Source organism: Symphalangus syndactylus, chromosome 22 (assembly GCF_028878055.3).
Source record: "Symphalangus syndactylus isolate Jambi chromosome 22, NHGRI_mSymSyn1-v2.1_pri, whole genome shotgun sequence".
Lineage (NCBI taxonomy): Eukaryota > Metazoa > Chordata > Mammalia > Primates > Hylobatidae > Symphalangus > Symphalangus syndactylus.
Window position 1 is genome coordinate 68,998,046 of NC_072444.2, and position 23,902 is coordinate 69,021,947.

The following is a 23,902-nucleotide window of genomic DNA, read 5'->3' on the forward strand; positions in this document are numbered from 1 at the left end:
AAACGTCTACTAGTCCTTTCCTCCTGCACAATGCCATTGAATTGGCTGTTAAAAGAAGACCAATGGCTGTTACAGAAATAGCAAGAACTGAAGCACTTGCCTCAGATGTTATACATGGAGACATGGAGCATTTACCACCTGAGCCTATCTAATTTCTGGCAAAATGATCCCCTGCCCAGTTTTGTTCACGGCCACAGAATCTGATAACAAGTCACGATCTGTGTTGAGAAAGGCAGTGGGGGAGTGAAAACATGGGGAAGGAATCAAGTGAGAACACTGGGCAAACTTCAAACAATATACACGCTTCTCTTATTATTCAAATTAGTGCAAATGCACACCACTTTAGGATGACAAAAGCTGTGTTAAAGGGCTCAGGTACAATGATTTACTTTGGGTGGTAAGGGTAAGTCTGCCATGTAATTAAAGAATGCATTATTTTGCTCCTCACTGCTTGCCTTTTATATTTCTTTTTTCTCTAGGACATACTGCTGATGGTATTACTGCATGGGACACTGATAGTTGCAGGCAAGGCATTCATGTAGTGCCAAAGTGGTCCAGAGAATGATGTCTGGCTGGCCTTAGTTCAACAAGGAATATGAGGCAAAAACAGAAAACAAAAAGAATGAAAGGTGTAGAAGAAGCCAGGCAATAGACTGATTTTCTGTTTATTAATGGTACCATAAAACGAGGGGAAAATATGGACAAAGCAGCCAAGCTAACTCAATTACAAAGAAAGATTAAAGGAGTTAAATGTCTATAACTTGGCTGACAACCAAGGAACAATATGAGAGCTGTCCACAACTCTCCAAAGAATATACATAAAAAGAAAAGTAGAGAATTATTATCTACTATAGATGTATGAATACATGAAATAATAATGAGATAAAAATAAAGAAATCTGACTTTAAGCAGCAGGTTAATAATCTGGTGAAACTTAAAAAAGGCTGCTTCCTTCTCTTTAGAAATATCAATCATCTTACTGACCCACACTGCAGTAAACGAGACATGATAGAAAATGCCCGCATATTGCCAGAGGACTGAATTGATGGAGATATAAAAATGAAGTCCCATCTGCTTACCTGATGATCCAGATATACTGATGTCCCTTTACATATGTCCAATTTGGCTAATGCAGAGATACCTGTAAGATCACAAAAGACATAGTTAGTACCTTCAAAATAAACCCAGACTGAATTCTCAATCTTGAGCTGGTCAAGAGCTGATTCGGATGATCTAGTCTGGCTCTTGGATATTCCAAGATGGGAGAAGAATGTGCAAGAACAGAAGTTTTCTGAGTGATTCTAAGGTTATTCTTAATTAATAAAGAGATTTTCAGTCTCTCCAGAGATTTTCCAAATCATCTGTAACTCAGTAATAATAATAATAATAACAACAATAATTCAGATTAGAGGTGTTTAACCTTGGTCATTGGATGGCCTTCAGGAATCTATGCACTCCTGAATGATATATGTAAAATTTGTGGGTTTATGTAAATAAGTATCTCTGGGAGAAGGTCAATAGTTTGTCAGATTTGCCAAAAGGTCTATAGTCCAAAAAACTGTCAAGAACCTCTGCTGAGGCTTGCCTAACATCTCAGAGGCAGGTTGGAATGCATATGGATGAGCATTCCAGGTTTGGGGTTCCCCCCCCCAGAGAAACACAGACACTTGCAGATCTGGGGTAAATACCTTAAGAATACTACTTTCTGGGAGAGCAATACATCAGGTTTAAACTGTTGCTTAACTCACACAGTCCTGTGATCCCTGTAAGCCATGCACAGTCTCGAAGAGAACTAACATGTTACCATATATACCCAAGGATGCCTATCATGACTTTTCCTGTTCTGTGTATATTAAAGTCAGGATTCCTAAGAGTATCAATTCTGACAGGGTCAGAACTCACACAGTAACTCATCCAAAAAGGACCATTTATGACAAGGAAAAAACAAGGTGTGATCAAATCAATAGGAAATGTGGCTCCCAAGCAGTTTACATAACAAAAAAATTACAGAATTAGCCAAACATATCTCTTAAAAGAATTACTTTAAATAGTAATCCCAGAGTCAGAAGAGGCTACATCAGAAAGAAACAAGGTTAGAGAACCTTCCAGGTACCAACTGTGAACAAGATGGGAAAGCATTCACAGCCACAGAGAACATCCTGAACTGAGGTGTCACCAAAAGAAAGGCGTGGGGGGATAAGAAAAAGGCTGAAAAGACAGAAATCAAGTAGAAGAAGGGAAAAATTACCTTTTGTGGTGTCCTGTTTCAAATAATAATCATGTAGTATATATTCTCAAAAAATAATGTATTTAGACAATCACCTTCTGGGCATCTACCACGCACTGCACTCAGTGCTGAGGACTCAGCAGTGAACAGGTCAACAAAGCCCTATTCTGCTGAAGCTTTACTTTGGGGAGTGGGAGAAGGATGCAGGGTGACAAACAAGTATATCAGCAATATCATTTCAATTTGTGATACATGATATGAAAAAATAAACAAGATGTGACCAAGGCATGAGAGAGCAGCCTATACCCACCCAGCATGTCACAGAAATCTTCACTGCAATCTCAGAGTCTGTCAGGGTCTTAAAGAGTTGAGACCAGGAAATGACGTTAGGGACAGCTAGCCAGACCTGTGAATTTCAGAGATGAAGACAGAATAGCTATTCTAGAAGACAGTATCACTACCTCACTATCTCTACACTTCCAAAATACATATACCTAGACTGAATGATAATGTTAGGATACAAGCTCTGCTTGTAGAATATAAACCTGACAACAAGTAAATGAACGGCGTTTCGTTATCTCTTTAAAACCTGGCTGACAATACTGCACACTGTGTACCCTTAATGTAAAGAACCACATTCTATCCAAATTCTTGTCAAGTTCCATTCTATTAAAAGAATTTCATTTTTTGCTTCTACAGATAAATCCGATCAACTTGTGCTGTCAAAGAAAGGGGAGAAGAGGGTACAGGTAGCCAGCCTCCAAGAGAGCCCCCAATAATCCTCACCTCAAGGAATTCATGCCTTTGTGTAATCCCTTTGCTCATATCAGGGTTGGTCTGAGTGATCAACAGAATGCAGTGGAAGTGACAGTGTCTGTCCTAAAAGATATTACAGCTTCTTCCTTACTCTCTTGGATCTTCCTGGGGGAAGCCAGCTGCCAGCTGCCACGTTGTGAGGATACTTAAGCCATCCTAGCGAAAGGTACACAAGGCATCTTGCCAAATAGCCAGAATCAACATAACAGCCATGTGAGAGAGCCATTTTCTAAGCAGATCCTCCAGGCTAGTCTAACTTTCAAATGACTGTCACTCTGGCTGACATCTTGATTGCAGCTCATGAAAGACCAAGAGCCAGAATTACCCAGGCTGCACTCCAATCCCTTTCTAGCATGCACTCTAACTTCCTGTATTCACAAACCTCAAGCTAAAAACATTTCTCAGATGCTCTTGCATCATGCCTTCCACAGGGAACCCACATTCAACCAAATCCATTCAAGATTTAGAAAGCAGAAATGAGCAAATCAAGGAAGTAGCCAACTACAAATGAGATCAAATTTTGTAGTGAAGGCATTTTGTTCTTCTGAAACAACTATGTAGATATGCTACTAAATGATCCCTAGTCTCATAGGTTCTAAGTAGCAAATGGCAGTGGAGTTTTCTACTAGAATAGTATCATGAGGTATTTCTCATGGCTTGTGCTGTTTCTAGCTATTCATAGTCAACTTTGGTTCCTTGGCACTTCTGCAAATTAAGTAGCATGTGATACATCTCTGTATGCAACTCAAACTAGCTGTTGCCTGCAACTAAGAACCCACTCTACATATGCAAATTCTCCTGTCTCATAACACTTTCATTCCTATCTCATGGTTGACCCTCTTTTCCATTCCTAAACCCTCTACCTGTACAATGAATCCTATTCATTTATGCTGTTTCTAGGAACGTGCACTACCCGGTTTCTCCCTTTCTTCTCCACTGCTTTCTTCTCCTTCATCAGTAACACAGTTCTTCCAACCCTACCAACTATCCCTGTGAAGTTTCATAAAATAATAATATAAGCTCGTTGTTTTTACTTCAACTTCCATTCAATGCTTGAATTACCGTAACTTGGCTTCCTTAGCCATCACTCTACCAAAACCACTATTGCTAATGCTGGCAAGAACCAATTACTTATTCTCATTCCTCACTCTACTAGACTGTGGTATTGGCACTCCTACCCACCACACCTCTTTGAAACTTTAATGATAACAAGATTACAAACCTCCAGCCTCAATGAAAGAATCTAGCATCCCACCTTCACACGTCATCATCACCCATGCCCTCTGCACTTCTACCACCAGGGACATACAACAAATAGGCATACAGGGACCATTTCAAATGCTAACGCTATTCAAATATTCTATTTCTTGAGGGCCTAACTGCTTAGACAACCAAAAAGACAGATATACACACTGCAAAAAAAAAAAAAAAAAAGAAAAGAAAAAAGAAAAGTGGATTCTACAAGCTATCAATATAGAAACGTATTTCATTATTTTTCAGTTATTTAAGGAAAAATAAATGTTTGGAAGTCAAGAGATTCCAAAAGAGCAATGCTACAAAACAAGTGTATGACCTCTTAAAACTAACTTCCCAAAGCTAAAAGTTTATTATTATTTGTTTAACACTTGCAAGCCAGAATATCTACAATTGCCAACCTAAGCTAGCATCCGTGAGTCCTCTTGTTTTGAATGCAAGGTTTTCTACGACATCTGTCATCTCACTAACCAGAAGTGATGCTGCTGACTTTGACTGGTGGGGGGTGGGAGGGGAGTTGACCCATTCCTTCCTGCCTGCTAAAGCTACAATCTCTCAAAAGGCTGGCCTCCCAGAATGATGTGAACTAAGCTTCTTTGGTTAGGGGTGTACTCAGCTCTTTTCTTTAAACTGCTCAGAAGACAGAACTTTTCAGAAAACCCACAAAAAAATGGCTTATTTTCATTAATTTGTTTTGTGTTGCCATCATTCATTGTCTTCATTTTTAATTCAGTGATATTTATAGCCAAATGAAATGAAGTACAGTCAGTTTTCCTCAATCTGTCTCAGTCTACTCTTCATCTTCTGGGACCCCATTCATGTGATCCTTTAACAACTATTTATTTCACACCAAACTAGTTATCTCCCTAAAGCCTACCAATCTAGCCTCTGGGCATATTTCCTAAATAAAAGCATTAGATCTCTGTAAACCTAAAATTTGCATACTAAAGGAACAAATCAGCTATCAAAAGGTCTAGTAGTATATAGCAGTTGCTCACCTCTAAGCAGAGTTTAAAATTCATTTCAATTTATTATTTTTTAAAGAAACAGCAATTGACTTCTTCCCTTTGCAAAATACAGTGTTTAATGGGCCTAGTTAAATTAGAGGTAATAGTGTAAAGCAAGTGTTTTAAATTGGTAAATTCTAAACCTTTTAATAAAAGTACATCAGTCAGAAGTTTTAATAAGACTCAGCAGGACAGAGAAGAATTAATGGTCTGTAGGAATCAAAAGGGGTGATAGGCAATGATAACCTTAAACATTTGCATAGGGATTTATAATTTCATTGCTTAAAGGTTAATGAAATTATGTGGCATTTTGCCCACTCTTATCCAGTAAATGATTTCATGCCTTGATTTGTATATATTTACCAACTGAATCCTATAAAGAAAAAATGACTCCTTTATCAATTAATCTACGACATTTTTACTTATACACTTCTGGGTGCACAATTATCATTACCTATTCTAACCAATAACTGGGTCCTCTAAAACAAAATGTAAGGTTTCCAAAGCATCTCAGAAAAATGAACAAAGTCATAATCAGAATCCTGAAAGTACATTAAATTGTTAATGTGATTGCTTTCTTAAAAATTAGATATATTCCTTTATTTACTTTATACTTCAAGTCTACTATTGCTAAATACTTGCTTTTGCCAAATATTAACATAAAATCCACCCTAGAGATTGATGAAGGCATTCAGGATACACTGAGGGTGAAGATGGAGAAATGCAAACAGTCCACACAAACAAGTAGAACAGGTTAAAACAGTAAAAGGATTCTGGGCCAAAGCAATTGTTTTAAAACATAACAGCATAAAAACAACACATTACTGAGGCCTTGCCTCACTGAGCATCCAGGAGGGTGCAGGGTCAGCTGCTTCACTTAATACTCAGTTCTAAGAAAAAAACTGCAAACAGCCTCACTTAGGCAGAGTGGTGCTTCCTACCCTGGCTGCACGTTAGAATCCCCTGGATAGCTTAAAACAAAAACCTAAAAATCCACACTTAGGCCCAATAACCAGAGATTCTAGTTTCATCAATAATTTATAGACACTACTCAGGGTGATTTCTTAGGTGCAACTAGGGTTGAGAAATATGCCAGAAAGCGCTGGTTCTCGAAGTGTGGTCCCTGGACCAGTAGCAGCAGCAACAGCAACAGGAAACATATTTGAAATGCAAATTCTCAGGCCTCACCCCAGACCTAGTGAACCAGAAACTCTGGAGTGGGGCCCAGTGTTTTAACAAGTCTTTCAGATAATTCTCAGATGCACTATGTTTGAAAAACACTGCTTTAGAGTAAGAATGGCCTAGTTTTCAATTCTCTCTCCACAATTTACTAGCTATATGACCCTTGGTCAGCTCTCTAAACTTCTTCCCTCATATGAAAAATAAAAGAGCTAGTTACCATTTCTTTAACATCGAATGTGTGCCAGGGTATGCCAATAAGCACTTTATATACATTATATAATTTAACCCTTACAAGTTTGTCAGATAGATATTATTACCATTTTACACCAAAAGATTATGAACCTCATCCAATATTACAAAGCTAGTAAGCAGAATGAGAATTTAAACTCAAGTTTTTAAAATTCCAGAATTACTGCTCTTTCCCTATTCCTCAAAATATTCTTACTGATCTTTCTTTTTTATTCTTCTTTCTTTTCTTCTGTTTTCTCTTCCTTTCTTTCTGTCCATCTTTCTTTCTGTCTTCCTTTCTTTAGGAGGAGGCTTATCTTGTTACTATAAAGCTACATATTACCTAGTGTATAAGTGTGTATAGTATTTAGTATGTGACTACAAAGTACTTAGCATTCCACCACATGCCAGAAAGAAAAGAAGTAAAATACAAAAAAATATAAAAAGAAAGAAAGAAATCATAGTAATGAAGTTATGAGCTAGTTGGAGATAGATCCATTTTGCAAAACATAGGGACACATACGATTTCATTCTTCACTGGCGGGTGGAAAACAGAAATAACTCAGAAGATCATGAGATTGGAGCTCAGAGACCAAGGCATGATGCCAGGAAGTGGAAGTTTGACTTGCCCTGAAACAAGGAGTAAAAAGTTTCTCCAGCACAGAAGGAGAAACAACAGCTAGAGAATATAGTACAATAGAAAATAAAGCTAAAGTAGTTAAATGGGTCCTGATTGTGACTCAGAATAAGAAGAGCTTAACTTTAGTACAGTAAAAATATAAAATGTTTTTTCACAGAATATTTTTGATGAACTGATAGTAAAGAGGTAAAGTTAAAATCAAGTTATAGGAACTCATCCTAGAAAAAATATGAACCAAGGGTTATGGTGAAAAAAAGCAAGCAGGAGAAAAGGTTATTTCTATTATTAAAAGTGTTAAGTGTGATCCACTCTTTACTGTTTCCATGGGGTATTCATATCCATTACATAATATTTTCAATCATTCACTAATCCAACCAATACTGACTGATCACATTAAGCTAGGTATCAAGGATAAAAAGATAAGTAAGCTTCTGACTCAGCGCACATGGAGCAGCTTTACATAAGAAACAGACTGCCAAATGTTTTATGCAACATTAACATAAAGTTATTAGGAATTCCAAAGGCCACTACAGACAGACCAATTGTTAGGAATGACTGTTGTGAAATTCCTGAAAGTCAATGAAGTATAAGCTAGCCAAAATGTTATGCATATAAAATATAAGAGGCCAGGCGTGGTGGCTCACGCCTGTAATCCCAGCACTTTGGGAGTCCGAGGCAGGTGGATCACTTGAGGTCAGGAGTTCGAGACCAGCCTGGCCAAGATGGCAAAACCCCGTCTCTATTAAAAATACAAAAATTAGCCAGGCTTGGTGGCATGTGGCTGCAGACCCAGCACTTTGGGAGGCTGAGACATGAGAATCACCTGAACACAGGAGGCAGAGGTTGCAGTGAGCCAAAATTGCACCACTGCACTCCAGCCTGGGCAACAGAGCAAGACTCTACCTTAAAAAAAAAAAAAAAAAAAAAAAAAAAAGTATTCTGTCTATACTAGCATACTAGCATCACAATCATCACCTCACAAATGGAGTATCCCCAGTTAATCCACATTTAGGCTTACATACGGCTAAGAAAGGCAGGCAAACATAAAATCTGGAGGTAAGCTTTTAGATATCCGTATCATTCACTCCATTTTGTGCTGAAGAGCTAATCAAAAACTATGCTCAGAAACTCACAGGAAGATTCTACCTATGTATTGAGGAAAAACTGCAAGGCACACTGGGATGACTGCATTTATTACCATCTAAGGTTTCTAACTGTCAATGACAGTCCAATGCTGTATAACATCTTCTTCTTTAGTTTTACTATAATCTGACAACTCCATAATGCCCATTTATCTCCAAGAACCAATTTAAGAGGCATGTATGTATAGCCACCAGACTATGCTTGAATAACAAGGCACTAGGGTTTTTTTCTCAGAATGTGAATGGAATTTGCTATGATATTAGGAATGATAGCATTTTGCAAACAATATAATTTAAGAAACAGTAATGAATCTCTATTGAAGCTGTTTATTAATAACCTACACAAATATAATCAAAGAACTGAATCCCAGCTGTTAGAAACGACTTGAAAGGTCACTTGGTAAAATACTAGCTTTTATCCCTTATGGTATCTAGACCATATATAGTGTTAAAATTAAAACAATGATATCAAAAGACATCCAAGTACTTTAAGTGATAATTTATCTGGCCCCAATATATCCAACTCACATATACTACTGTATTTTACTAAAGTTCAATCGCCTATCATCTCATTCTTTAATAATATAAACCATATATGACAATGTGGCCCGACTAAAAGGTTGGTACTTGACAGTGGTTTAATTTCAATAAAAGTGATCAGTACAAAATCATCTTTTAAAATGTTCAGACCATGCTATACAGATATTCACACGCACTTGGATCTATAAGCATTAAAGAACTTGTTTAGATTTACTGGCACTATACCTGCTGTCAAAACAACAAAAAAGTTGTAAAGGGTGATCAAACACATCTTTGCCTCAAGTATCATGTAAATGTTTTCCACTAACGTGGTCCTAAAAGTTAACAGTCAAAGTAATTCAAAGGTTTCTCTTTATTTCTATATTTAAATCATCACAAGTTTGATCAAGCATGCAAATCCCTTTGGGCTCAGGGTTCCCATCAAAATGTCTTATAGAAACATTAAAAATTGAATGGGCATAAACAACTCCAACAGTGCGGAGCTCATGACAGCACTGCTGTGATCTATGTGTTTCATGTACAACAACATTGGGGAAGTTTGCAAGGGAAGATAAGCAACTAATTACTGTCTTTTGCTTGAGGGCAGGTGTGCTGATCTCTACAGGTGTCTCTGCAGTGCTCTGCCTAATGTATTGCTTCTTGAAGACATTCACTGTAACGACTCGCTAAAGCCCTGCAAAACATCTGACAGAATACCAAACTGCTGGGTGTTCAGGAAGAAATATGCGTGGCTTCTTAAAGTTAGCACTAAGGAGAAACAACAGTTGGGGAAGGCTTTGTATTGTTTGTGAAAGAATAATATAAAAAGTAAGTAACATAAAACTGTATCAGTCACACACATTAAACTAGGATACTAATATTGTCTTAATAAGTACAGAAAGTTTTTCAAAGAAAATTCGGCTATTCTCATTAAACAAGAAAATTTTTTTAAACCCAAATAATAATCTTATAGTGGACCATCATTTTCATTTGTGAACGCACAGCAGACAACGTAGGGTATTCAGTTTTATAAGAATCAAAAAAAAAATCTGAGAAATTACCTACTATAAGAAATTAGTAAATTAGATGGTCATCTGATGATAGGACAGGTGAGAAATACCGTTCACATGTGATGCCACTGCAGGATTAATATTCCTTAAGATCTTTCCTATAACATGGAAAGAAGCAAGCTTAAGAATGAAGAGATACACAAAGCAAAGATAAACATTCCCTGCTTTGCTGCCTGCTACCTGCATGATCTCAGACAAGAAATGTAACCTCTTTATCCTTCAATTTTCTCATCTAATAATAAACAACACCCACCCCAACAGGGTTATTATTAAATGAGACAGTGTCCCTTCACTATTTGGCACAGGGCTTCGCATGAGTAAGTGCTTAATAAATTGTAATTAGCATCATGAAAATTTCCAAAAGACATTAGTCTCCTATCATTAGTGGAGCATCAGCCTGTCTAAAAGCATCTTGGAAAGTAAAGACTCATCATTTTTAAAATATGTGATATGTTATATGGTACATCTTTTTAAGTATAAATATATAGCCTGGCTTTTGAGAAATCAGTCAGTAACAAACATGCAACAAAACCTGTAACTAATTCTTTCCTTTTTCTGAGTGATCATTCATCTTGGTGAAAAGCCTCTATTTGCAATGTTGACAATTTGTGGAAAAGCTCACTGTTTCAAACAATACTGAAAAGTATCATATACTATTTCACATTTTACTTAAGAAAGACTCTAGTAAAATCAAAGTTAACATTTTCAGGCAATGAATCTGCTCCGAATAAGAAAATGCTAGGAAATGGTAATGTAAGATTTATACAAATTATTTTCATCTACAATTCTCTATTTGTGTTTTTCTTTAACCAAATAGAATTAAGATGGTATTTCAGATCATCATTACTATTAATCATCAGCTGTGTAAAGAAAAAATCATCTTTTAAAAAATCAATAAAGCAAGAGTTAAAATTGTTTCAGACTATTCTGGAATGAACCAAAAAGGGAAAAATTTAAAGTAAGATGTGTAATAAATATATAAAAATAACATGGCATTTCCAAAATTAAAAATAAGACTCATGGGAATAATGGGAATATAATTATTTGAAGTAGTATCCCTCCCTCTCCCAGTAGATTAGTTCGTCATATGCTCATTTCTTCAAACCTAGGCATTGAAATAACCTTTTGTTCTCCCTCCTTTTAATCCCTTCTTCCTGGTACCCACTCTGCAGTTTTCAATGGCATCTCAACCACCAGGAATATTAAGAACTGATCTACTGTACTTCCCTTAACACAGACCTAATTATGTCACTTCCTCCAACCCCAAAGATCTAGTCTAATGCGGGAGACAGGCATACAGATACATAAAAATGTGTGTGTACATATATGAGTACATATGCACATGGGCATATGTAAAGTACTAATACTAAGAGAGGATAAATCAGAAGCCAATTCATTTTGCCTACTATAAGCCAAAGAAAGTTTCACATAGCTGATGACAGCTAGGTGAAATAATGCCTAGAAAACAAATTAAAAGCTCCATGTATGGGTCTCCAACATAGAGCCTCAATTTACTGTGTTCCAACTATATCCCACACTCTCCTCACATGGACTTAGATGCCTTCATTCTCTTACCATAGTGGACAACCTGCTGTCACCTAGCTTTTCCAGTCCCTCTGCCTTGAATCTCCTCTTCATCCTCCCCATCTTTAGTTTTTAAAATATGACATCCTTATACCCAGACATTCTTCTACTCAGTTTTCTTCTACAGTTAAAGGAATCAAAAAGGCTTGGACTTTGCAAGAGCAAGCTGGAAGACAATGGAACATAAGCATTTCCTTCCAAAAACCTATAGGAAAGTTATTTCCAACTTAGAATTTCATTATTCAAGCAAATTATCAATCAAGTGAGGAAACTGAATAAAGATATTTTTCTCTCACAAAACCTTTCTCAGGAATACTATAGGAAATATAAACAAAAATGTAAGAGTAAGACAAGAAGGAAAACACTATGAGATTCAAGAAAAGGCAAAGGGAGTTCCTAGGTTAAGAGCAAGGAAAAATCCCAGAAGAGGCAGGTCTAGAGAATGTGATGGGAGAAGAATGGAAGTCTGCTGTAAGAATGTCTTCAAGAAAAAAATTGAAATGTATTATCTGATGTAATTCCCTTTATGGAAAATTATAAGTAGTTCACAGAAGATATAGAAGAATTATTAAGAGGGACAAAAAGCTAAGCAAATGAAAAAAACAAGGCATTATTATTAACTTCATGAAATACAAAAAGTCAGAAGCAAACTTTTCATCAGAATTAATTACAATATGCTCATCTATGAATAATAGCTACATAATATAATAATGCAACACTAAGCCAAAAATTGGAATCTAACTATATTGGGAATGTGAGGGAAAGAGATGGCTGTGTAATAGTGAAAAATCTTCAAAGACCATAATATAAAGTCAACAACATCTAAAATAACTCAAAAGATAGCAATGTGTATATATGTAATTTAGCAATGTGGAGATATATAATGACTAGAGGAAACAGATAAAAGGCTGCCTCTAGAGAAAGGACCACTGTATTTTCTTTTCTTTTTTTTGACAAGGTCTCATTTTCATATCCCAGGCTGGAGTGCAGTGGCACAATTTCAGTTCACTGCAGCCTTGACTTCCTGGGCTCAGGAGATTCTCCCACCTTGGGGTGGGGACCCCAAGTAGCTCAGACTACAGGCACACGCCACGACACCTGACTAATTTTTTGTTTTTTGTTTTTGTTTCTTGGTAGAGATGGGGTTTCACTGTACTGCCCAGGCTGGTCTCGCACTCTTAGGCTCAAGTGATCCACCTGCCTTGGCCTCCCAAAGTGACAGGATTACAGATGTGCACCACTGAGCCCAGCCACCATTGTATTTTCTAATAGGCCTTTAACAACTATTCAAATGTTAAACTAGGTGAATGTATTACTTTGGCAAAATAAGTTTCAATTTAAAAGAAACAGTCATGTTCATGAGGATGTTTCTGACAGTGTTTTACATAATAGTAAAACACAGAAACAATCTAAACAGTCAGCAATAGGTGATTAGTTAAATAAATTACATTTTATCTGTGATAGTTAAAAAGACTATGTAGTCATTTTAAATGATGTTGCAGAAAAATATTTAGTGGACATGGAGAAATGTTCATATTATAAAATAAAAAAACGACAGGTCAAAAACAGCTAAGAACAAAACAATGAAATATACATGAAAATATGAATGGTAATTTTAGAATTTTTTTTCTCTCTGTGCTTTTCTGGTTTGCTGAATTTTCTAAAGTAAATGCAGCTTCAGAAACACAAAGAAAATAAATTAAAATTGTAATGCAACTCATCACTCATGGCGCTATTTAAATAGTGTCACCTAATGATGGCCAAGCTAAAATTAACTCCTTCCTCTCAATGCAGTTTACACATGCCACTATCAGCACAGCTGCACAACCTGCTTTGTATCACAGGTAACTGTTTATGTCTGTTCTTGCATCTGATTTACCCTGCTGAAGACAGGACAGCGTCTAACCCACCATTCAGTGTAGGCTGAATGGGATATGTCTGTGCTTCTGAAGACAATCCCCTAAAATGAGGAAATTCCAAAAACAATCTGAGTGAAGTCTTTTCTTTAACTTAAAAAGAGTATTGACTGATTAGTTTTGAGAGGGATAATAGTCACATAAAATATAAGATCTCAGGTTGGTCGCTCTGATTGTTCTTCAGTCTCATCTCACATATATTGTCTCTCAAACTGGCTCCTGAAACATTTTGTCCTTTGTCTGAAGCCTTCAGTGGGGCAGTGTTCAAATGTAGACCTTCAGGATTTCTTAACAGATCCATGTTTATCACCCCAAAATGACATTTACTTAAGAATTCAGTTTATAGAACATTACTTACCCACAGTTTGACTATAGATAAATTTGGATTAGGATTATTCCTCTTTATGTGAGTGTAGGATTTCCAAATGAAGTCAAAATTTAAATGTTTAGTGGAGCAAATATGACTTTCATAATGTTTGGTTTTTATTTAGATCTAGTTTCAAAATGATTAATAAATGACGCAGCACAAATTCAAGAAACAGAACTTTTCTGGGCAAAACCAGAAAACACTCATTTTTGTATGCAAAGGATTAACTCTTTTCTGTATAAAGGTATGAACAATCAGTACATTTTATTTTAAAAATCATATAAAGATTCTACTATCCCATCCTAGTGGGGCTGTTTTATCCATGAGATCAACTGCTACTTTTCAGCACGCTTTCAGAATAGACCATGCATGTGTAAGAAGAGTCACAGAGAACAGAATGTTATGAAGTAAAGAGCTATTTATCTACCCTCACTTTCCCATCCCCAGAGGTCTGAGCAGGAGAGCATAAGGACAAGGCAAATGGCCTTTTACAGATTGAGGTTACACTGTCTACTGAGTGACAATTACATGGAAAAAGGACTGAATTAATGTCTATGAATACAATAAGATCTGTACACTTTTATTCTTCAAATTATCGACATTAAAAATAAACAAGGAGGGAGGTAACTGCAAAAGGACACCTTGCTTTACAATATAATGTGCCATCAGTTGGTTTTACATACTGTTATATGTAATCTGGATTTAAATTATTACAGAGAGTGGACAAGGCAGAAAACTCAAAACCAAAAATGTCAGGGATAATACCAACTGAACTTTATTTGAGCATCTTAGAAATTTTAAGATAATCAAACATAAGGTTTGTTTTACAAAAATTCACTTTACCATCAATTTTCGAAAAACATATCCTCTACAGTAAGCAAAATACATTCTTAAGAATTCTAGAAAATGTAAACCAATCTAAAATATAGAAAGCAGATCAGCAATTGCCTGGGAACAGAGATGGGAGACCGATTTCAAGAGGACACAGATCTCTCTGGGGTGACAGCAATAACCAAATCATAAATGTGGTGGTGGTTGTAAAGCTGTATTCTTTTATCAAAACTTATCACACTGCCGTGGTTTTTCTTTTTTTTTTTTTCTTTTTTTTTTTTTGTGAGATGGAGTCTCGCTCTGTCGCCCAGGCTGGCGTGGAATGGAGCCATATTGGCATCTTGGCTTACTGCAGCCTCCGCCTCCCAGGTTCCAGTGATTCTCCTGCCTCAGCCTCCCAAGTAGCTGGGTTTACAGGCATGCACCATCATGCCCAGCTAATTTCTGTATTTTTAGTAGAGACAGGGTTTTACCATGTTGACCAGGCTGGTCTCGCACTCCTGACCTCAGGTGATCTGCCTACCTCAGCCTCCCAAAGTGCTGGGATTACAAGCATGAGCCACCGCACCTAGCCCACACTGCCATTTAAAATGGGTAGTTTAAGTAATTTAGACCTGGACAAAATTGATATAAAAATACATCATAACAGTTGATTATATCTGATAATCATTATAATTTCCTAAAAACTTTTATGTAAATTTGTTACATTTCTGACAGAAGGTTAAACATACCATGAGTAAAAACCAGCTGTGTGAAAGCATTACTTTACACTTACCAGTCATACTAACCTCTTAGTGAGCTCAACACACTGCCATCCACACTATGCTTACTACATATTACTTTATATTACTGGTTAATTTTCCTGAATTGCTCTTTAAAGCCAAAAAAAAAAAAAAAAAACAAAAAACCTGTGCCATATATTTTTAAGCATTCCCCAATATCTAGCTCAATTCATTTCACAAATGTGCTTAGACATTGACTTACACCATGCAATACTTCAGAAAAGTAGTTATCATTTCTTTCATAGTAAAAAAAAGCAGCAAGTTCCAAACAATATTATTTTAGAAGATTAAAAGAAACTTTTTAAACTGTCATTTAAGTTTTAAAGATGTAAAATTTTAAAAGTTATTAATACCCAAAATGAACTTATAATGAGCCATTCTGAACCCAAAATGAGCCACTTTGTATAACAGTAGTTCTTTTAAAGTGGAAATATTACCATTTTATTTATTTCCATTGTGACACTGTTTCCACTGCATACGAATTTTGCTAAAATAATTACAAATAATGTATTTTTTAAAAAACATGACGTTATCTCATACTTAACAGAAATTGGCTTGAGATAACTTGCTTCTCAAATCTTTTTTTTTTTTTTTTTTTTTTTTTTTTTTTTTTGAGACAGAGTCTCGCTCTGTCACCCAGGCTGGAGTTCAGTGGCGCAATCTCGGCTCACTGCAAGCTCCGCCTCCCGGGTTCACGCCATTCTCCTGCCTCAGCCTCTCCGAGTAGCTGGGACTACAGGCGCCCGCCACCACGCCCGGCTAATTTTTTTTTTTATATTTTTAGTAGAGACGGGGTTTCACCGTGGTCTCGATCTCCTGACCTCGTGATTCGCCCGCCTCGGCCTCCCAAAGTGCTGGGATTACAAGCGTGAGCCACCGCGCCCGGCCGCTTCTCAAATCTTAATACTTAGTTTACTAATTATTATTTTAAAAATTAATTACACAGTAATCAAGACAGTGTGGTATGGTGAAACAGACAAACAGATCAATGGAACAGAAGAGAGAGCTCAGAAATAGACGCACACAAATATAGTCAACTGATATTTGACAAAGGAGCAAAGGCAATTCAATGGAGAAAGGAGAGTCTCCAATAAATGATGCTGGAACAACTGGACATCCACATGCAGAGAAAAATGAATCTAGATGAAGACCTTACAATATACTTTACAAAAATTAACATGAAATAGATCATAATGAAGACCTTACAATATACTTCACAGAAATTAACTCAAAATAGATCATAAACCTAAACATAAAATGTAAAACCATAAACCTACTAGAAGAGAAATAAAAGAAATTAGATGATCTTGGGTTTTGCAGTGACTTTTTAGATATAAGACCAAAAACATGATCCATGACAAAAAAAAGAGTTGTTAAGCTAAACTTCACTAAAATGAAAAACTTCTGCTCTGTGAAAGACACTCTCAAGAGAATAAGAAGACAAGTCACAGACTGGGAGAAAATATTTTCAAAATACATATCTGATAAAGGACTGTTAGCTAAAATATATTTTTTTAAAACTCTTAAAACTCAATAATAAGTAAACAAGCAATTAAAAATGGGCAAGGCCATGTGCAGTGGCTCACACTTGTAATCCCAGCACTTTGGGAGGTGGAGGTGGGAGGACTGCTTGAGGGCAGGAGTTGGAGACCAGCCTAGGCAACACAGTGAGAACCTGCCTCTATGTTTTTTTAATGTATAACATTAAAAATACAATTATTTAATGGACATAAAGGCAGGCCACAGTGGCTCACACCTGTAATCCCAGAACTTTGAGAGGCCAAGGCAGGAGGAATGCTTGAAGTGAGAAGTCTGAGACAAGCCTGGGCAACAAAGCAAGACCCTGTCTCTACAAAAAATAAATTTGAAAAAAGATTAGCCAAGCACAATGACACACACCTGTAGTCCCAGTTATTGGGGAAGCAGAGGCAAAAGAATCACTGGAGCCCAGGAATTTGAGGCTGCAGTGAGCTAGAATCATGTCACTGCACTCAGTCCAGCCTGGGTGAAAGAGTAAGACCCTGTCTCTTAAAAAAAAAAAAAAAAAAAGTAAGTGGGGGCAAAAGCTCTGAACAAACACTTCACCAAAGATGATATACAAATAACAAATAAGCATATGAAAAGATGCTCAAATATCAAATGTTAATAGGAAATCACAAAATGAAACACTGAGATAGCACTACATACTTATCAGAATAGCTAAAATCCAAAACAATAGCAACTGACAACACCAATTACTGAAGACAATGTAGAGCAAAAAGAACATTGCTCACTACTGCTCCTTTTTGTTGAAACTACAAAATGGCATAGCCACTTTGGATAACAGTTTTGCAATTCCTACAAAATTTAACATGCTCTTACCATGCAATCCAGCAACTGTGCTTCTTGGTATTTATCCAAATGAGTCAAAAACTTACATACATGCAAAACCCTGCACACAAATGTTTATATCAGCTTTACTCAGGACTGCCAAAACTTGGAAGTCGCCAAAATGTCCTCCAAAAAGTGAATGGATAAACAAACTGTGGTATATCCATACAATGGAATATAACTTAGTGCTAAAAAGAAATGAGCTCTCAAACCACAAAAAGACATGGAGAAATGATATGGTTTGGCTGTGTCCTCAACTAAATCTCATCTTGAATTATAGTTCCCATAATCCCCAAATGTTGTGGGAGGGGCCTGGTGGGAGGTAATTGAATCATGGGAGTGGTCACCCCCATGCTGTTCTCATGATAGTGAGTTCTCAAAAGATCTGAGGGTTTTATAAGGAGTTTTTCCCCCTTTGCTTGGCACTTCTCTCTCCTGCTGCCATGTGAAGGAAATATTTGCTTTGCCTTCCGCCATAATGGTTTTCCTGAGGCCTCCCCAGCCATGCAGAACAGTGAGTCAACTAAAACTCTTTCCTTTATAAATTACCCAGTCTTGGGTATTTCTTCATAGCAGCATGAAAACGAATACAGTAAATTAGTACTGCGATAGTGGGGTGCTGCTATAAAGACAGCAGAAAATGTGGAAGCGACTTTGGAATTGAGTAGCAAGCAGAGGTTGGAACAGTCTGTAGGGCTCAGAAGAAGACAGGAAAATGTGGGAAAGTTTGGAACTTCCTAGAGACTTGTTGAATGTCTTTGGCCAAAATGCTGACAGTGATACAGACAATGAAGTTCAGGCTGAGGTGGTCTCAGATGGAGATGAGGAACTTGTTGGGAAATGAGTAAAGTTCACTCTTGCCATGCCAAGAGACTGGTAGCATTTTGTCCCTGCCCTAGAGATCTGTGAGACTTAGAACTTGAGTGAGATGATCTGGGTATCTGGCAGAAGAAATTTCTAAGCACCAAAGCATTCAAGAGGTGACAGAGCATAAAAGTTTGGAAAATTTGCAGCCTAACAATGAAGTAGAAAAAAAAAAAAAAAAAAAAAAAAACATTTTCTAGGGAGAAATTCAAACCAGCTGCAGAAATTTTCATAAGTAATGAGGAGCCAAATGCTAATAACCAAGACAGGGGAAAATGTCTCCAGGGCATGTCAGTGACCTTCTCAACAGCCCCTTCCATCACAGGCCCAGAGGCCTAGGAGGGAAAAATGGTTTCCTGGGCTGGGTCCAAACTCCTACTCCCTGCTGTGTGCAGCCTCAAGACTTGGCGGCCTGTGTCCCAGATGCTCCAGCCATGGCTAAAAAGGGCCAATGTACAGCTCAGGCTGTTGCTTCACAGGGTGCAAGCCGCAAGCCTTGGTAGCTTCCACATAATGTTGGTCCTGTGGGTGCACAAAAGTCAAGAATTAAGGTTTGAGGCCAGGTGCAGTGGCTCATGCCTGCAATCCCAGCACTTTGGGAGGCCAAGGTGGGCAGATCACCTAAGGTCAGGAGTTCAAGACCAGCCTGGCCAATGTGGTGAAACCCCATCTCTACCAAAAATACAAAAATTAGTTGGGCATGGTTGCAGGTGCCTGTAATTCCAGCTACTTGAGAGGCTGAGGCAGGAGAATAATTTGAATCCAGGAGGCAGAGGTTGCAGTGAGCTAAGATCACACCATTGCACTCCAGCCTGGATGACAGGGTGAGACTCTGTCTCTAAATAAATAAATAAAATACAAAAAGGAATTAAGGTTTGGGAACCTCCACCTAGATCTCAGAAGATGCATGGAAACACCTGGATGTCCAGGCACAAGTTTGCTGCAGGGGTGGAGCTCTCATGGAAAACCTCTGCTATGGCAGTGGGGAAGAGAAATGTGGAATTAGAGGCCCACACAGAGTCCCCACTGGGGCACTGCCTAGTGGAGCTGTAAGAAGAGGACCACCATCCTCCAGACCCCACCCCAAAATGGGAGATCTAGCAACAGCTTGCACTGTGTACCTAGAAAAGCCATAGACACTAAACACGAGCCCATGAAAGCAGTCGGGAGGGAAGCTGTACCCTGCAAAGCCACAGGGGCGGAACTGCCCAAGGCCACAGAAGCCCAGCTCTTGCAACAGTGTGACCTGGATGTGAGACATGGAGTCAAAGAGAATCATTTTGCAACTTTAAGGTTTAATGACTGCCCTATTGCATTTCAGACTTGCATGGGGCCTGTAGCCCCTTTGTTTTGGCCAGTTTCTCCCATTTGGAATGGGTGTATTTACCCAATGCCTGTACCCCCACTATAACTAGGAAGTAACTAACTTGCTTTCGATTTCACAGGCTCATAGGCAGGCAGGACTTGCTTTGTCTCAGATGAGACTTTGGACTTGGACTTCTGAGTTAATGATGGAATGAGCTAAGACTTTGGTGGACTGTTGGAAAGGCATGATTGCGTTTTGAAATGTGAGGACAGAAGATTTGGGAGGGGCCAGGGGCAAAATGGTATGATTTGGCTGTATCCCCACCCAAATCTCATCTTGAATTGTAGTTCCCATTATCCCCATGTGCCATGGGAGGGGTCTGGTGGGAGGTAACTGAATCATGAGGAGAGTTACCTCCATGCTGTTCTTATGATAGTGAGTGAGTTCTCAAAAGATCTGATGGTTTTATAAAGAGCTTTTCCCCCTTTGCTTGGCACTTCTCTCTTCAGCTGCGATGTGAAGGACAAGTTTGCTTTGGTTTCCACCATGGTTGTTTTCCTGATGCCTCCCCAGCCATACGGAACTATGAGTCAATTAAACCTCTTTCCTTTATAAATTACCCAGTCTCGGGTATTTCCTCATAGCAGCATGAGAATGGACTAATACAAGGAACATATATTGCTAAGTGAAAGAAGTTAATCTGACAAGATTGTAAAAGTTGTAAGATTGCACCTATAAAACATTCTGGAAAAGACAAAAGTACAGAGACAGGATCAGTTGTTACCAGGGATTCTGAAGGAGGAAGAGAGGAAGGGATGAACAGGTAAACCACAGAGATTTTTAGGGCATTAAAACTATGCTGTATGATACCACAAGGGTGAATACATGTCATTATACTATTTCTCAAAATGCATAGAAGGTGTAACACAAAGAGCAAAACTAAATTTTAGGGCTTTGGTTGACAATGATGTGTAAATATTGGTTCATCTATTGTAACAAACACACACCACTGGGGTGGGGGAGGTTGATGGTTGGGGGAAGGCTGAAGAGGACTGTCCTCTATATTTCCTATTCAATTCTGCTCTGGACCTAAAACTGTTCTTAAAAAATAAAGTCTATTAATTATTTTTAAATTAATTACATATGATAAGTTATTTCCAAAATAAAGTCCAGGTTCTGGTGTGTGCAGTTTAATACTAAATGTAATGCAATGGTTCTCCTGCTCATACAACAAAAAAAAAAAAATGCACCTTTCCTTAAAACATATCAGATTCTTTGAAAAATATTTCTCCAAGAGAAGTTGATCATATGTGATTTTATGAGAAATTCAACAGGCTTCCCATGTTGAGGAGCAGTTCTTACTGTGAAAATACCAAGTTTTAAAATGTCAGCTTCACTTTTACAATGACAGTTTCAAAAGATTATGTCCCCAATGCCAATAAAGATACTTACACACCAAGCAGCCAATGTTCACCAATATGTATTAACTCCACGGTTTTACCATATTACATATAATTGATTTCTTCATTCAATCTCGTGATATTTATTGCTTTTCTCTCCTAATATATTTTAAAAATTCATGGATAAAGATCTCCCAATATAAAAAATTATTAAGAGCTACCATAAAAAAGAATGAGTTCATGTCCTTTGCAGGGACATGAATGAAGCTGGAAACCATCATCCTCAGCAAACTAACACAGGAATAGAAAATCAAACACAGCACATTCTCACTCATTAGTGGGAGTTGAACAATGAGAACACATAGACACAGGGAGGAGAACATCACACACTGGGGCCCATCGGCGGGTAGAGGGAAAGGGGAGGCAGAGCATCAGGAAAAATACCTAATGCATGCAGGGCTTAAAACCCAGATGACGGGTTGATAGATGCAGCAAACCACCATGGCACATGTACACCTATGTAACAAACCCACACATTTAGCACATGTATCCCAGAACTTAAAGTTAAAAAAAAAAAAATTTCTTTAAAAGGCGTTGCCAAGTTGTAAATACACTAAATATTAAATGAGCTTAATATAGACGTCTTGTTTCAAAAACAAAAAGTAAAGTCTAGTATCAGGATATTTTACTACTATGTTCTTAAGAACACAGTGATAGCAAATGAACTAAAAAAATTTTTTTAAAATGAGCAGAAGACAGTCTCTACTCCAGAAACAAACTGAAAAAAAAAAAAAAAAAACAGAACAAAAATAATGAGCACTTCATCAATGAAACAAAGACACAGCCATAACCACAAACCACAAACTATTTTTAAAAATCTGCCAAATTATGCGATATCTGGAATCAAAATGAGAAGTAATCCTGACAGCCTAACTGCACTCCCTAAGAACTCAAGCAGAACAAAGATTTCCCTAAAATCTGAATGGTTCTAAAGCCCATTCCAGTAAACTCTAATTGGAGTTATGATATTAAGTTTCTACCTAGGAGAGAATAGGAAAGGTTTCTCCAGAAAACATGTCTGTACCACAGAAGGAGAGAGAGAGAAAAAAAAAAAAAAGACATCCTTATTGTCAATGACCTAGCTTCCTAGCTCAGAATGACTGCCAAATGGGGTCAAAGAGAGGGGACGCAGCTATCACTAGACTACTTACTACATAGGCCCCTATGACTCATGGGCCTCAATGGCACAGTTGACCTTCACAGTACCACAAACTGAGGTGAGACATGTCCCTCAAAGAAAAGAAATATCTTGGGTGATAGAGTATTTGAGATAACCCAAATAGAAGTGCAAATTGATGTCATTTATCCCCTCTCCCTAATACTCAATACATGCATCTAACATCACACTTTTTTCAGGCAATATCTGTCCTTAATGAAATTGATCCTATTCAAAAATGAGTAATAACCAGAAATAAATCAGCAAAGAAATTATATAGAACTACCAAAAATTGGGGTGGAGAAACATAGGCAAATGGCAGATTGAGAAAAAGACTGTCAACAGACACAGAAAAATCATACAAATAATTTCCAGTCTAAAAGTAATGATAAAGAATAGAAGCTACTTCAAAGTAAAGGGGTTCAAAGAAAATTATGAAATATCTAAGAAAAGATAAGACAACTAAAGGAGATGAAAAGCAAGTTGGCAGGCTAGGGGTGAAGACTGGGAGGAAAAATCATAGATTAAAGCCACCAATGAAGTGACAACAACAAAACAGAACATTCAGTACTGAAACGGTCAGGAAAAGAAGGGACAGGCATTAAAAAAAAATGATGAAATGGGAAATACAAAGATATATAAGAGATGAGATGATAAGTATAGAAGGTAAAAGATACCCAATTAATACATACTTAACATTCTTGCAAAACAAAACAAAACAAATGAAAGAGGAAAAAAAAGGAAAGATATAATAAAAGAAAACTTTTACTTAGGGAGAAGAAAGGAAATACTGGAAATACTAACAAAAGAAACCGTTCCAGAAAAACTGAATTCAAAGTAATTAACACTAAAACAAATTTTTCTGATGTTATGGAATTCAAGAGAGATAAAACATAAACATGAATTCCTTAGGTTATCAAGGTAGGAAAATCAATTCTAGCCTTAGACTTCTCTATATTACCATCAGTCACCATTATCTGAACATGGTAGGGCAACGTCTTTCAGAGTTGTAAGGGAAAGATACGAAATCCAGTTATGTGATACCCAGCCAAATTGACCATAAAGCTTAAAAAGCAACCTATAAACACTTTCAAGCATCCAATTACTCAGAAAATACGACATCCATAAGCTCTTCTTAAGAAGTGTATACACATAAGGACAGACATATAAGTATATAGATA

The 23,902-nt window shown here is 37.4% G+C and overlaps 1 protein-coding gene across 48 annotated transcripts in view; it reads right to left on the bottom strand.

Moving 5' to 3' along the window:
• Nucleotides 1–23,902, bottom strand: part of GTDC1 (glycosyltransferase like domain containing 1) — a 452,114-nt gene that overhangs the window by 327,133 nt on the left and 101,079 nt on the right. For 46 of the 48 annotated variants that reach the window (XR_010118861.1, XR_010118863.1, XR_010118864.1 and 43 more), the window contains one exon: nucleotides 1,080–1,141. The gene's annotated coding sequence lies outside the window, so the exon portion shown is untranslated. Of the gene's footprint in view, nucleotides 1–1,079; nucleotides 1,142–3,013; nucleotides 3,361–23,902 lie in introns of those variants that run through there. The other 2 variants (XM_063631359.1, XM_063631357.1) reach the window with 2 other exon arrangements.